The sequence below is a fragment of the Barbatula barbatula genome (assembly GCF_947034865.1).
Source record: "Barbatula barbatula genome assembly, chromosome: 18".
In the NCBI taxonomy this organism is placed as follows: Eukaryota; Metazoa; Chordata; class Actinopteri; order Cypriniformes; family Nemacheilidae; genus Barbatula; species Barbatula barbatula.
In genome coordinates this window covers 22,245,728-22,259,091 of record NC_136781.1, presented here as the reverse complement: position 1 = coordinate 22,259,091, position 13,364 = coordinate 22,245,728, and positions in this window count along the sequence as shown.

Sequence of the window (13,364 nt, the reverse complement as noted above, 5' to 3'; positions counted from 1 at the left end):
GCTGCCAAAAATAAGAGAGGTGTGCGTATTAAAGAATATTTTCCGGATATAAAGCAGTTTATTGAAAAAGTTAGGCGTTTTATGGTGGAAGGGTTGTTTACAACTAAAGAAGGCTTTCGTCTGAGAAAGATTGTAAGTAAACTTAATCTTGAACTTAACAATGATTACATTGAGAAAGCCTAACTACATGTACTCTAACAGAATGTTTCTTTTATTTTCTCTCTTTCAGAAGCATGTGTGAGCTCAATGTTGCAACTTTAAATTTGAACGGTGCCAGAGACATGCAAAAAATAGCAGAATTGTTTCTGTAAAAAGTAATTTGTCAGAAAAAGATTTATATTATTATGTTACAAGAGACACATAGTGATATTTGCAATGCTGCTGATTGGGCAGTGGAATGGAATGGTACCACTGTCTTAAGTCTGTTCTTTTTACCAAGGGTTGTAGTCCGCACTCCCTTCAGGTTGAGGAGGTTATTAAGGGTAGGCTGTTAAAGGTACGAGCCTCCTTTGAAAACGTTGTTTTTGTTTTTATATGTGTTTATTCACCAACTTTAGCTGTTGAAAGAATGTTGTTTTTAAATACTCTATGTTCTGTTCTGCAGTCCAAATTGGATAGGAATCCTATAGAACCTCATTTACCCTCGCGCCAACATCTCATTAAGTTAGTAAAAACACATGAATTATGTGACATTTGGCAACAACGGAATGGTGAACATAAACAATACACTTGGTCGCATGTTCGTGTTAGTTTGACCTCATTGGCAAGACTGGATAGGATTTACGTTTATAAATATCATAATAGTGTAGAAAAGAATTGTGTCATTTCCCCATCAAGTCTATCCGACCATAGTATGGTGCAGTGTTCTGTTTTGATTAATTTCATTAAGCATAAGAGTGCTTAATGGCATTTAAATACTACTTTGCTGAGGGATAGTTGTTTCAAAAAAAGCTTTAAGTTTTTTGGGGACGAATTTAAAACTACTAAGAAGTCATTTAGAACACTGCAACAATGGTGTGATTTTGGGAAAGTTCAGACCCACATTTTTTGTCAACAATACTCTCGGAACGTTTCTAGAGAGGAAACCACACTTTTAAATGACTTAGAGGCTGACATCGTAAAATTGCAACAATTGACTCTCTTAAAAAATAAGAAGACTCAATTGGGGGAACTATTAGGGAATAAAGCACAGGGTGCTCTGGTCAGGACCCGTTTTCAGAGCGCAAATGAAATGGATGTACAGTCAAAATTCTTTTTCAGTTTGGAAAAGAAAAATGGGCAAAAAAGGGTTATTCATGGTTTACTTTCTGAATCTGGAACTTTGTTGACAGACTCTGCAGATATTCGTAAAAGAGCAGTCTCGTTTTATGAGAATTTATATAAAATTGAATTGGGTGAAGAGTATGAAAACGATAGTGTTTTTTTTTATAATCTACCTCAGGTGTCAGAGGAAGTTAATAGAAAAATTTCACGTCCTTTAACTTTGGGAGAGCTGTATGAAGGCCTCCAAGGAATGTACCTTGGCAAAGCGCCGGGGATCGATGGTCTGCCAGTTGACTTTTATAAGTCTTTGTGGTCAGTGGTTGGGGAGGATTTGCTTGAGGTACTAAATGACAGTTTAGCCGGATGGATGATGCCGTTAAGTTGCCGCAGAGCTGTCCTCACTCTCCTACCTAAAAAAGGTGATCTGACAAATATCAAATTCTGGCGACCGGTGTCGCCCCTCTGCGGGGACTATAAGTTGTTCTCTAAAGTTGTAGCAAATCGTTTGGCAGAAGTAATGGACCAGGTCATCCACCCTGTCCTCATGGATTTCACATCTTTTTTCTCTGTGTAAGTTACTGTTATAAAGCACTGAAAGTAGGATTTGCGGTTTGGTGGGTCGTGTCGGACAGTTTTAACTGTGGCTACGACGATGGTGGAGAAGGCTAGTTTTGCACAGCTGACGCGGCGACATGGGCTAAAGATCCCGGTCGGCGTTAGTGTTCAGTCGAGGAGGCTGTGTTAGCGGTTGGAGAGATAGTGGGTCATGATAGTATTCAATCAGCATCTAGGATGAACGGAGCAGTTGTTTTGTTCTTAGAAAAATTTTAAAAAGTTAATGACATCGTAGAAAGTGGTATAGTTCTCAATGATCGCTTCATTAATGTTTTTCCACTTGTTAATCCAGCAAGGAAAGTCTTGTTGTCTAATGTACCTCTGTTCATTAGTGATGAAGCATTGCAACTGTAGGATTTTTATTGTGATTTTTATTGTGGTTTAAACGTGCTTTTACATTTAATATGCTTTATGATTTCATTATTGATTACTAACCGTGCATAATATTTTGAAAATATAACCAGTCTGTGAATTGGGATAACCAAGTGTTAGGATGATATTGAGTGTGTTTCCACAGGAAACGGTATGTATGTGTGTAAAGATTAGATTACACACGGAGCCCCATGGAATGTGGCGTGGGGTGTTTTTCCATATAATGTGTTGCAGATGGTCCGAGAGCAAAGCAGTGTGACCTGGTTGGCTGAGACAGGACAAAGAAGAGAAAGCTGATTGGATGAGTCCTAACCCCAACTGGAGAAGAGACCCGTTGTGAAATATTATAAAAAGCTGTGAAACTGTTTTTCGTGGTCGGTTCTTTGTGTAAGACTTTGCGTCTGAGAACTCACCCAGCAGCTGTATTGTTTGACACTTCTGATCAATAAATTTCAACATTTTCTTAACTGGCCTCTCTCCAATTTTGAACACGCAGAACATTGTTATAATGTTCATCAGATGGTGACCCCTGACGCGATTGGAGAAAAAGGCATCTAAAGAGAATTGTAAAACTCGGGGACTGACCGAAAATCGGGACGAGACAACTTTTAATTCAATACACTGTCGACAGAATAAGATAAGGTAAGCAGAGACCTGTTTAAACGAACTTCTGCAGATTGGATATTCCAAATTTATGTGTTGAGTTTGAAGTATATCCGTACCATTGATTAGAAATTAAAAATCATTGATATTTGTTGATCAGAAACTATTGTTGGTAAATATCTTTTAAAACGCCTGTGGGTATTAACAGTCCCACGGCACGCTAAAAGTTATAGAAAATATCTTTTAAAACGCCCGTGGGTGTTAACAGTCCCACGGCTGTCACGGTGTCGTGCCGGAGAGAGACAGACGAGAATCCAGGTATGCGAAAACGGGTAACTTTTAATAAATTAAACACAGACTGGTACACGTACATGGAGACATTCAATAACCGACAAAGGGAAAACAGAAACACAGAGTATAAATAGTCTTTGGTGATGAAACTGATGGCTGGCAGGTGCGGGAAACGACGTGATTACAAATGACGGACAGGTGCGGGATAGAGAAATTAAGTCCATGGGGAAAAACAGGCAGGGAAACGGACGGAGTGTTACAGTACACCCCCCTCCCCAAAGGCGCGTCCTCGCGCCAACGAAACACCAGGGAGGGGGGGTGGGCAGCTGAGAGACTCGTGCGGGACATACAGACTAGGACGGGACGGGGAGTCTCTCAGCTGGCTTCCTCCTGGCTTGGGGTCAGGAGGCTTGGGCTCGGGCTGTGGGTCCGGAGGCTTGGGCTCGGGCTGTGGGTCCGGAGGCTTGGGCTCGGGCTGTGGGTCCGGAGGCTTGGGCTCGGGCTGTGGGTCCGGAGGCTTGGGCTCGGGCTGTGGGTCGGGAGGCTTGGGCTCGGGCTGTGGGTCCGGAGGCTTGGGCTCGGGCTGAGGGTCCGGAGGCTCGGGCTGAGGGTCCGGCGGCTTGGACTCGGGCTGAGGGTCCGGCGGCTTGGACTCGGGCTGAGGGTCCGGCGGCTTGGACTCGGGGCTATCCGGGGCCATGGAACGACTGGTGGGTGCCGGGCTCCCCGGATAGGCAATGTGCACCCCCCCAAAAAACATTTGGGTTGGCCCCTGGGGTTCCTTGGGCTCTGGAGAGGGCTCGGGCACGGGTTCGGAGGCCTGGTGAGGCTCGGGCACGGGTACGGAGGCCTGGTGAGGCTCGGGCACGGGTACGGAGGCCTGGTGAGGCTTGGGCACGGGTACGGAGGGCTGGTGAGGCTCGGGCACGGGTACGGAGGCCTGGTGAGGCTCGGGCACGGGTACGGAGGCCTGGTGAGGCTCGGGCACGGGTACGGAGGCCTGGTGAGGATCGGGCACGGGTTCGGAGGCCTGGTGAGGCTCGGGCGCTGGCACGGGAGTGCATCGGGGCGCTGGCACGGGAGTGCATCGGGGCGCTGGCACGGGAGTGCATCGGGGCGCTGGCACGGGAGTGCATCGGGGCGCTGGCACGGGAGTGCTTCGGGGCGCTGGCACGGGAGTGCTTCGGGGCGCTGGCACGGGAGTGCTTCGGGGCGCTGGCACGGGAGTGCTTCGGGGCGCTGGCACGGGAGTGCTTCGGGGCGCTGGCACGGGAGTGCTTCGGGGCGCTGGCACGGGAGTGCTTCGGGGCGCTGGCACGGGGGTGCATCGGGGCGCTGGCACGGGGGTGCATCGGGGCGCTGGCACGGGGGTGCATCGGGGCGCTGGCACGGGAGTGCATCGGGGCGCTGGCACGGGAGTGCATCGGGGCGCTGGCACGGGAGTGCATCGGGGCGCTGGCACGGGAGTGCATCGGGGCGCTGGCACGGGAGTGCTTCGGGGCGCTGGCACGGGAGTGCTTCGGGGCGCTGGCACGGGTGTGCATCGGGGCGCTGGCACGGGTGTGCATCGGGGCGCTGGCACGGGTGTGCATCGGGGCGCTGGCACGGGTGTGCATCGGGGCGCTGGCACGGGTGTGCATTGGGGAGGCCGGAGATTTTGACCCACATGGCCTTCCATATTCCGCTGCTGCGGAATCTCGGGAGCGCACTCGCGCTGCTTGCGCTGTAGTGCCCGCCGACGTGGATGGCGCCGACGGGACTTCGTGGAGGAGTGGAGCGCGCTTCCGGAGTGAGTCAGAACGACCCCCGCGCGGATGACCGGTACCGGACGCGAACCGCTCAAGCCACCGTCCAGCTCCCCAACGCGGTTCACGGATTCCTCCCCCGGGAGAACCTGACTGATCATCTCCTCCAGGGGAAGGTCGTCCACGTACGAGAGCAGAACGGCGGCGAGCATGTCGTCGTCCAGACCGGTCAAAAACACACGGTTAAGTGTGGGATCGTCCCAACCCACCCGGTAACACACCTCAAAAAACTCCTCCACGTACCTCTCCAGTGGCCGTCCTTCTTGCCGAAGACCCACCAGCTCGTCCACTGGAGAGATGTAGATGTGATCCATTGGGGTGTCGGTTATTCTGTCACGGTGTCGTGCCGGAGAGAGACAGACGAGAATCCAGGTATGCGAAAACGGGTAACTTTTAATAAATTAAACACAGACTGGTACACGTACATGGAGACATTCAATAACCGACAAAGGGAAAACAGAAACACAGAGTATAAATAGTCTTTGGTGATGAAACTGATGGCTGGCAGGTGCGGGAAACGACGTGATTACAAATGACGGACAGGTGCGGGATAGAGAAATTAAGTCCATGGGGAAAAACAGGCAGGGAAACGGACGGAGTGTTACAACGGCACGCTAAAAGTTATAGAAAATATCTTTTAAAACGCCCGTGGGTATTAACAGTCCATTAATTGTGTATTGTATACTGTAATATTGTTGTGAAGAATGTCTGAATTTGAGAGGAAGTGTGCGGAGTATGGGTGTTCCCCGATAGTTATGCAGTGGGAAAAGATTGTGGATATGTTAATGGCTCAGTCGGAGCCGAAAAATCATAAAAAGGAAAGAAAAATCTGGGAAAGTAAATGGAGTCAGATATGTATGGAAAATGTATGGAAGGAATCGGAGAAAGTGTTGATTAAGATCACACCAAAAATCTGGGAAATGGAGGAAAAAGCGCATGCAAGTTTAAACAAACATGTAGAAGTAGGAAAAGATGTGAAGTGGTTAGAGAAGAATAAGTATAAAAAGGAGGAAGAGAAACTGAGAGAAGAATTACGTCTGTGGACACGCATTGCGCTGACTGCAATTGCTTTGAGTTCTCCTAAAAAGAGCACAGAACATGTGCAGTCGGAGAAGTCAGAGAAAGAACTGATGAGAGAGTCAGGAAGTGCAGGGGCCAGTATCTCGTGTCATACTGAGACCGCCCCCTTGTATCCTGATTTGAATAAGCTGTTGCCACCGCCCTACATACCAGCATCACAGCAAGTGCAAGTGAATGTGAAAGATTCCAGGGTGGAGGTAGACATGCCAGATCTAGATGTTTTAAAGGATCAAATAAACGTGTTGACAGCACAATTAGAACTAATGGTAAATAAACAGGAAACGTTACAAAGAAAGAATAGCATAACAAGCCAAAGTGCACGAGTAGTGCACAATGAGGAGGAAGACAAAGACATGATGGGACAGGGAACATGTAATAACAGTGAGGATGGAGGGCCACTGCAGGTATGTAGGGACGTAGTTATTAAAGGAACTATGATGTCTACCCCAGTGTCACAGGGTACTAGGAGTCGTACCAGAGCCTGTCAATACACTCCAGCCTGTCAATTCACTCCCCCTCAAGAGAGACAATGGGACATTATGTGTCGCCCAGGCAGTGAGTATGATGAAAGAAATGTAAATGTGCCAAACGCCCAACTAATGTCAGGAGGGGCAACTAATATGCCTCTGATACAGGGCAACTGAGGGGTACCAAAGTACCAGCCCTGGAGCCATAGTGACATGACAGCTGTGCTGGCAAAATTGCCCCCCATTACATCTGGTGGAGGCAGATGGCTTACAAAGTTGATGGCATTGTGCCACGGCACCACCTTGGCGGTGGGAGACATAAGATGCCTTTTGGGCCAAATTTTTACTGTTTCTCAGATGGCAGAGTTTGAGAAGGATGCAAACCTTGAAGACGAACCCAATGACGTACGGTATACCACTGTCAGTACAGCGATCGCCATGGAACACACCGATCTTTCCTGTCAAGAAACCAGGCACAAACAAATATAGATTAGTCCATGATCTGCGTCAAGTAAACAGCCTGGTGGCAACACCAACAATGGCCGTACCAAACCCATATACTGCCATCTCAAATTTGACCCCAGCTCACCAATGGTTCACATGCATTGATTTGGCCAACGCTTTTTTCTGTATACCAATCTCAGAAGAATGTAAATCGTGCCTGACTTTTACCTACCGAAAATGTCAATATTCTTATAACAGACTTCCACAGGGCTTTATTTTATCGCCAGGTATATTCAATCAGGTCCTGAAAGATCAGCTGATAAATTGTGTGTTACCTGTAGATTGCGTTCTAATAATGTATGTTGATGATCTTTTGCTGGCAGCCGTAACCAACGAAGATTGCTTAAAAGCAACGGGCGCCATTCTGAGACAGCTGCATGCGTCTGGGTTCAAGGTTAGTAAAGAAAAACTGCAGGTCAGCAGGCCATCTGTTACTTTCATTGGCCGTTTAATCACAGGCCAAGGCACAACGTTGTCTGATCGCCAACGTGATGGCATTTTGTCACACCCAAAGCCACACAATGTGAAGGCATGCTTTCCTTTCTGGGATTGACAGGTTTCAGCAGAAACTATATCCCTATGTATGTAGCGGTCACCAAGCCATTACGAGACATGGTCAAGGAACAAGGCATGAGAAATGTGCAGGCAAAGTTAACATGGACCCCTGAAGCAGAAACTGCGTTCATTAAATTGAAAGGGGAGCTGTCACATGCAGCATATCTGCATAGCCCTGATTACAGCAAGGCGTTTTTCCTGGACGTTTCTGAAACAGGGAATAGCGCACATGGAGTACTTTTCCAGAAGAGGTCTAGTGCTAGACGTGTGCTCATGTATGTCAGTGTCCTAATGGACGCCATTGAACAACGCCAGCCGGCTTGTTCCAGGTTCGCTGCAGGATTGGCAAAGATCATTGAAAAGACATCACACATTGTGATGGGTCATCAGTTAACGGTCCTGACCACGCACTCTGTCATGTCGTTTGTCAACTCTGAATCATTTACATTTTCACCGTTGAGGCAGAGAAAATTGTCCAAATGTCTAACGGCGCCAAACATAACATATAAACACAACGGCATTGACATGGCAGATTTGTTCACCAAAGGGGAACCACATGACTGTGCACCAATCACTGACCTGGCATCTCGTGTTCGCCAGGACTTAACTGCAACCCCTATCCCTGAAGCCTCGGACATGATTACACTTTTCACGGATGGGTGCTGTTTCAGAGCTCATGACGGCTCTTTGGTCTCGGCTTACTCTGTTGTGCAGCAAACAGACTTAGGTTACACCACTAGGGAAGCAGCAAAAATAGAAGGCAAGCAGTCAGCACAGAGAGCAGAACTAATTGCGGTCACACAAGCACTAAAATTTGCAGGCTCTGGTAAAGTCAACATTTACAGTGACTCAGCTTATGTCGTGGGTGCTGTCCATGTCGAACTCGCAGTTTGGCAAAGGAGTGGATTCGTCACTACGTCTGGTAGGCCTATAGCACATGACGCAGAAGCACGTCAACTGTTGGACGCATTGAAAATCCCAGCAGCTGTTGCTGTCATAAAATGTCAGGGCCACTGTAAAACAGACAGTGCCGTAGCACGGGGAAATGAGGCTGCTGACTTGGCTGCCAAAACAGCTGCAGGCTATCAGGTGACCAGGATGGTACAGACTGACTGTTCATATGTGAAATTGTTACCATCTTTCAGCAGAGAAACACTTGTGGCCGAACATGGCAAATGCACACCAGAAGAACTGTCGACGTGGACAGAGTATGGGGCCCTGTGTGCACCAGATGGTCTGTGGCAGGCCCCAGATGGCAGACCGGCATTGCCGTTGAGCCTGTCACGCTCTATCATGAACCAAGCACACACTATGTCGCACGTGAGTTCAAAACAGATGATGAAAACATTGCAATATTGGTGGCATCCTTTTTTGATGACAATGGAGTCTAACTTTGTACTTTCATGCGACATTTGTCAAAAACATAACGTCAAACCAACCTTATGACAGTTAAAGGGCACATTTTTGCCGATGCGAGGCCCAGGAGAGGAAATCGTGATTGACTTTACAGACATGGTAGAGAGGGTGCAAGGGAAACGGTATTTGTTGGTGATAGTTGACCAATTCACAGGTTGGCCTGAGGCTTTTCCTTGTGGGAAAGAAGACAGTACTGCATTCATTAAATGTCTCATAAATCATTATATCCCGCATTACGGTTTTCCCAGGCGTATCCGGTCCGATAATGGCTCGCATTTCAAAAATGAGCATTTAAACATCGTAGAGAAATCGCTGGGTCTACCGCATGCGTTTTGGCCCGTCTATCATCCTGAATCGCAAGGCAAGGTCGAACGGATGAACCTAACGCTGAAACTTAAATTGGCTAAAATCTGTGCACAGACCAAATTATCATGGCTATCAGCTCTTCCGTTTGCTCTACTGTCTGTATGTTCCTCTGTTAACAGAATCACTGAAGAAGTTTCGAAGGAAGTGGAATGAGCCGCGCTGGACGGAGCCTCTGAAAGTGACAGCAAGGACGTCACATTGTGTCCGTTTATCTGGCAAGGGCGACACCTGGTATCACTTGTCTTCTTGTGTTAACTGTGATCCACCAAACAGGTCACTGTCAGAGACTGCTGTGGACCTGAGGGCTCAGGTCCAAGAGAGGGAGGGTATCTCTGGAGCAGCAGAAAGCGGAGCAGAAAGTGGGACACAAGCATCAACAACAGTGGCATTTAAAATCTAATCTAGTGCAAAAAAAGCTGTGGTTTGGACAATTTAGATTTTCAAAAAGTCAAGAGTATATTGAGATTGTTCACAGGAGTACAGATAGTGATAACCATATACTCATTATAATCAAGGGCTATCAACATTTTCATATTAATTTTTATCGTAATCTCTATATCTTAATTTTCTTTCTAATTCTTTATAATCAATATATATTGTTGTTATTGTGATTTTTCATATTTTAATATTCACATTTTCCATATTTTCCATATTTTCCATATTTACTATTTTTCATATTTTTATATTCACAGTTTTTATATTTTTCATATCCAGTATTTCCCATATTTTTCATATTTTTATATTGCTATTGTGATTTTTATATTGTCATATTCATGAACGTATAACCATTTAGTCCTTACAATTAGGTACAGTTTGTGTGATTTTAAGCATATACATTTTTCCTTAATCGCATATTCCCATTAAGTATACGGGGTGTTTATCCATTTAAATTTTCAAGATTGTGTTTATTGTTCCTTTAAAGTCCAAGAGAGGGTAACGAGATGAAGCGGTGGGAAAACTGTAAGCTGTTGGGGATCCTATTAATAATCTTAGGAGTTGTAGTAGGAATAATTTTTAGCCTAACTGAGGGTCAGGAAAGCAACAACACCATATCGAGACCGAGACACAAAAGGGCCATAGCCGATACAAGGTTACCATGTGAACAACTTGTAATTAACTATGTTTGGGGTAAGACCACATCATTTACTTTCGACCTATGCGCTGTCATTAATTGTGGGGGAAAAAATAGCTCATGGAGGGGGTACGAGGTATATGTATGTATGGACGGGAATATGGACAATGTTTGTAAGGCGTACCAGTCTAGGCAAACCCATAGGGGCGAATGGTGTCCGTCATGGAATAAGGTAATAGCATATACCGGTGGTTGGACCCCGAAAGAACCCAGCCTTTGGACCCGTACCTTGGCAAAATTTGATTTTAAAATGCAAAGAGATTACAGTGCAAGCCAAAATCCACCCACCCTTTCAATATCGACTAGAACGGGATCAGACAATTATACAGGGGAGTTTTTCCTTATAATGGGGGTGCACATGCAAGGAACAGATAGAAAAGCAGTAATAAAATTTGTTGTGGACAGTTCACCTGAGGAGGAAAGAAATGGGACAGTAGCTGAGCCATTATCGGTAGGACAAAAGAATGGGGTAGTAGAAATAGATTACACCATGTTAAAACAAGAAGATATGATATGATATGACTTCCTATCGGACCTATTGGTTAACGTTGATAAAATACTAATTGTAGGAGATTTTAATATCCACGTAGATAGCGCTACCGATGCATTAGCACTGGCGTTTACAGAACTACTACAATCTTTTGGGGTAATACAACACATTAAAGGACCCACTCATCGATTTAATCATACACTAGACCTGATTATATCTCATGGAGCCGATCTAACCAATATAGATATTATGCCTCAAAGCGACGATGTCACCGATCACTATCTTATAACGGGTACTTTGCGCACGCCAGGAATCAGCCCTTTAACTCGTTATCGACAGGGTAGAACAATCACCTCCGCTACTAAAGATAGCTTCGCAAAGAGCTTGCCAGATCTGACTCCTTTAATAACCATACCAATAAATAAAGAATCGCTCGATGTCATGACCAGGAAATTGGGTACTATTTTCTCTAATACATTAGAAGCTGTTGCACCTACGAAGTCAAAAAAGATTAATGAGAAAAATATTGCACCATGGTACAATAGCACCACTCGCGCCCTTAAAAGAGAAACTCGCAAACTAGAGAGCAAATGGAAAAAATCTAAATTAGAAGTCTTTAAAATGGTGTGGAAAGAGAGTGCAAATTGTTATAAAAAGGCACTAAAAGCAGCAAAGGCTGAGCACCTCCGTAACCTCATAGAAACCAACTAAAACAATCCAAGGTTTCTATTTAGCACAGTCGCTAAATTAACAAATAAACAGACACCACCTGACCTGGCTATTCCGCCGCACCTCGGTAGCAATGAATTCATGAAATCTTTTACGGAGAAAATCGAAAACATTCGTGACAAAATTGTAAAAACTCAACCTCCAAATCTGTCCTATGAATTAGCACCAACCATCGCTCCAAAACAAAGGCTCCAGCGTTTTACACCTATAAAACAGGAAGATTTAATTAAACTTATCACAACTTCTAAACCTACAACTTGCTTATTAGACCCCATACCAACTAAACTATTAAAATAGCTACTACCTGTTGCAATTGAGCCCATTTATAACATTATCAACTGGTCAATTAATCTAGGCCATGTCCCAGGACCCTTTAAAATGGCCGTCATTAAGCCTCTAATCAAGAAACCAAACTTAGATCCAAATGCACTTGGAAACTATAGACCGATTTCAAATCTCCCATACCTGTCTAAAATACTAGAAAAAGTAGTGTGCACTCAGTTGTGCTCTTTCTTACAAAATAACAACATACACGAAAAATTTCAGTCAGGCTTTAGATCGCATCATAGCACAGAAACTGCGCTCGTTAAAATTACAAACGACCTGCTTATAGCATCAGATAAAGGTAACATCTCACTCTTGGTCCTGCTTGACCTTAGTGCTGCGTTCGATACCGTAGACCATAACATACTTCTAGATCGCTTACACAATTATACCTGTATTGAGGGACAGGCACTACAGTGGTTTAGATCTTACTTGTCAGAAAGACATCAATAAATAAATAAAAAAACATAAATCCCAATAAAACAGAAATATTACTTATCGGACCAAAGACACGCATATCGAATATTTCTGATTATAAACTGCAAGTTGAAGGATGTACCGTTACTCCAGCAAATACAGTAAAAGATCTAGGCGTTATATTAGACAGCAACCTGTCATTTCGAAATCACATCTCAAATGTCACAAAAACAGCCTTTTTCCACCTAAGAAATGTTGCCAAGTTACGAAATATTCTGTGTGTTGCTGACGCAGAGAAGCTTATTCATGCATTTATGACCTCCAGACTTGACTACTGTAATGCTCTACTTAGTGGTTGTCCTGCATCATCAATAAACAAACTGTGTTGCGTGGTTATTGTAACTGGTAAAGATTGTGAAGTAAATTACCTGATTTTAAACAGCTCACTATGTATTGATAATAGTAGCTATAGCATTTAAATCACCGTAGTATTAGATGTTAAAGTGTGCACACGAAAGCTACGGGATTACTGTAAAGTTTTGATAAAAGACTGGTTTAACCGCTAATTTACAAGAATATGAGGAATAGAAGAACACATTGACCCGCTAGACAAACAAATACCAGCAACATTTGCACTCAGTCTTTGTGAACTGGAATAGGTAGCGCATCGCTGCCGTGACGGTAGCTATGTGCCCCGTCACAGGGCAGGTTTGTATTATTATTGTGGAGATCGAAGATTGTTTACTAGGATACCTGAACAGGCAAAGGGAGTGTGTGCTTTGGTAAGACTGGGAGCCCCAATAACCCTGATAGGAGATAGAGCAGTCAGAAATGAAACCGTGAATTCAGCAACATTGACTAGAAGACGTAGGAGACACATCATTACAAAGAGAGCAATAGGTTCAAGTGTAGATTTATCATTAAATAGTCCTACG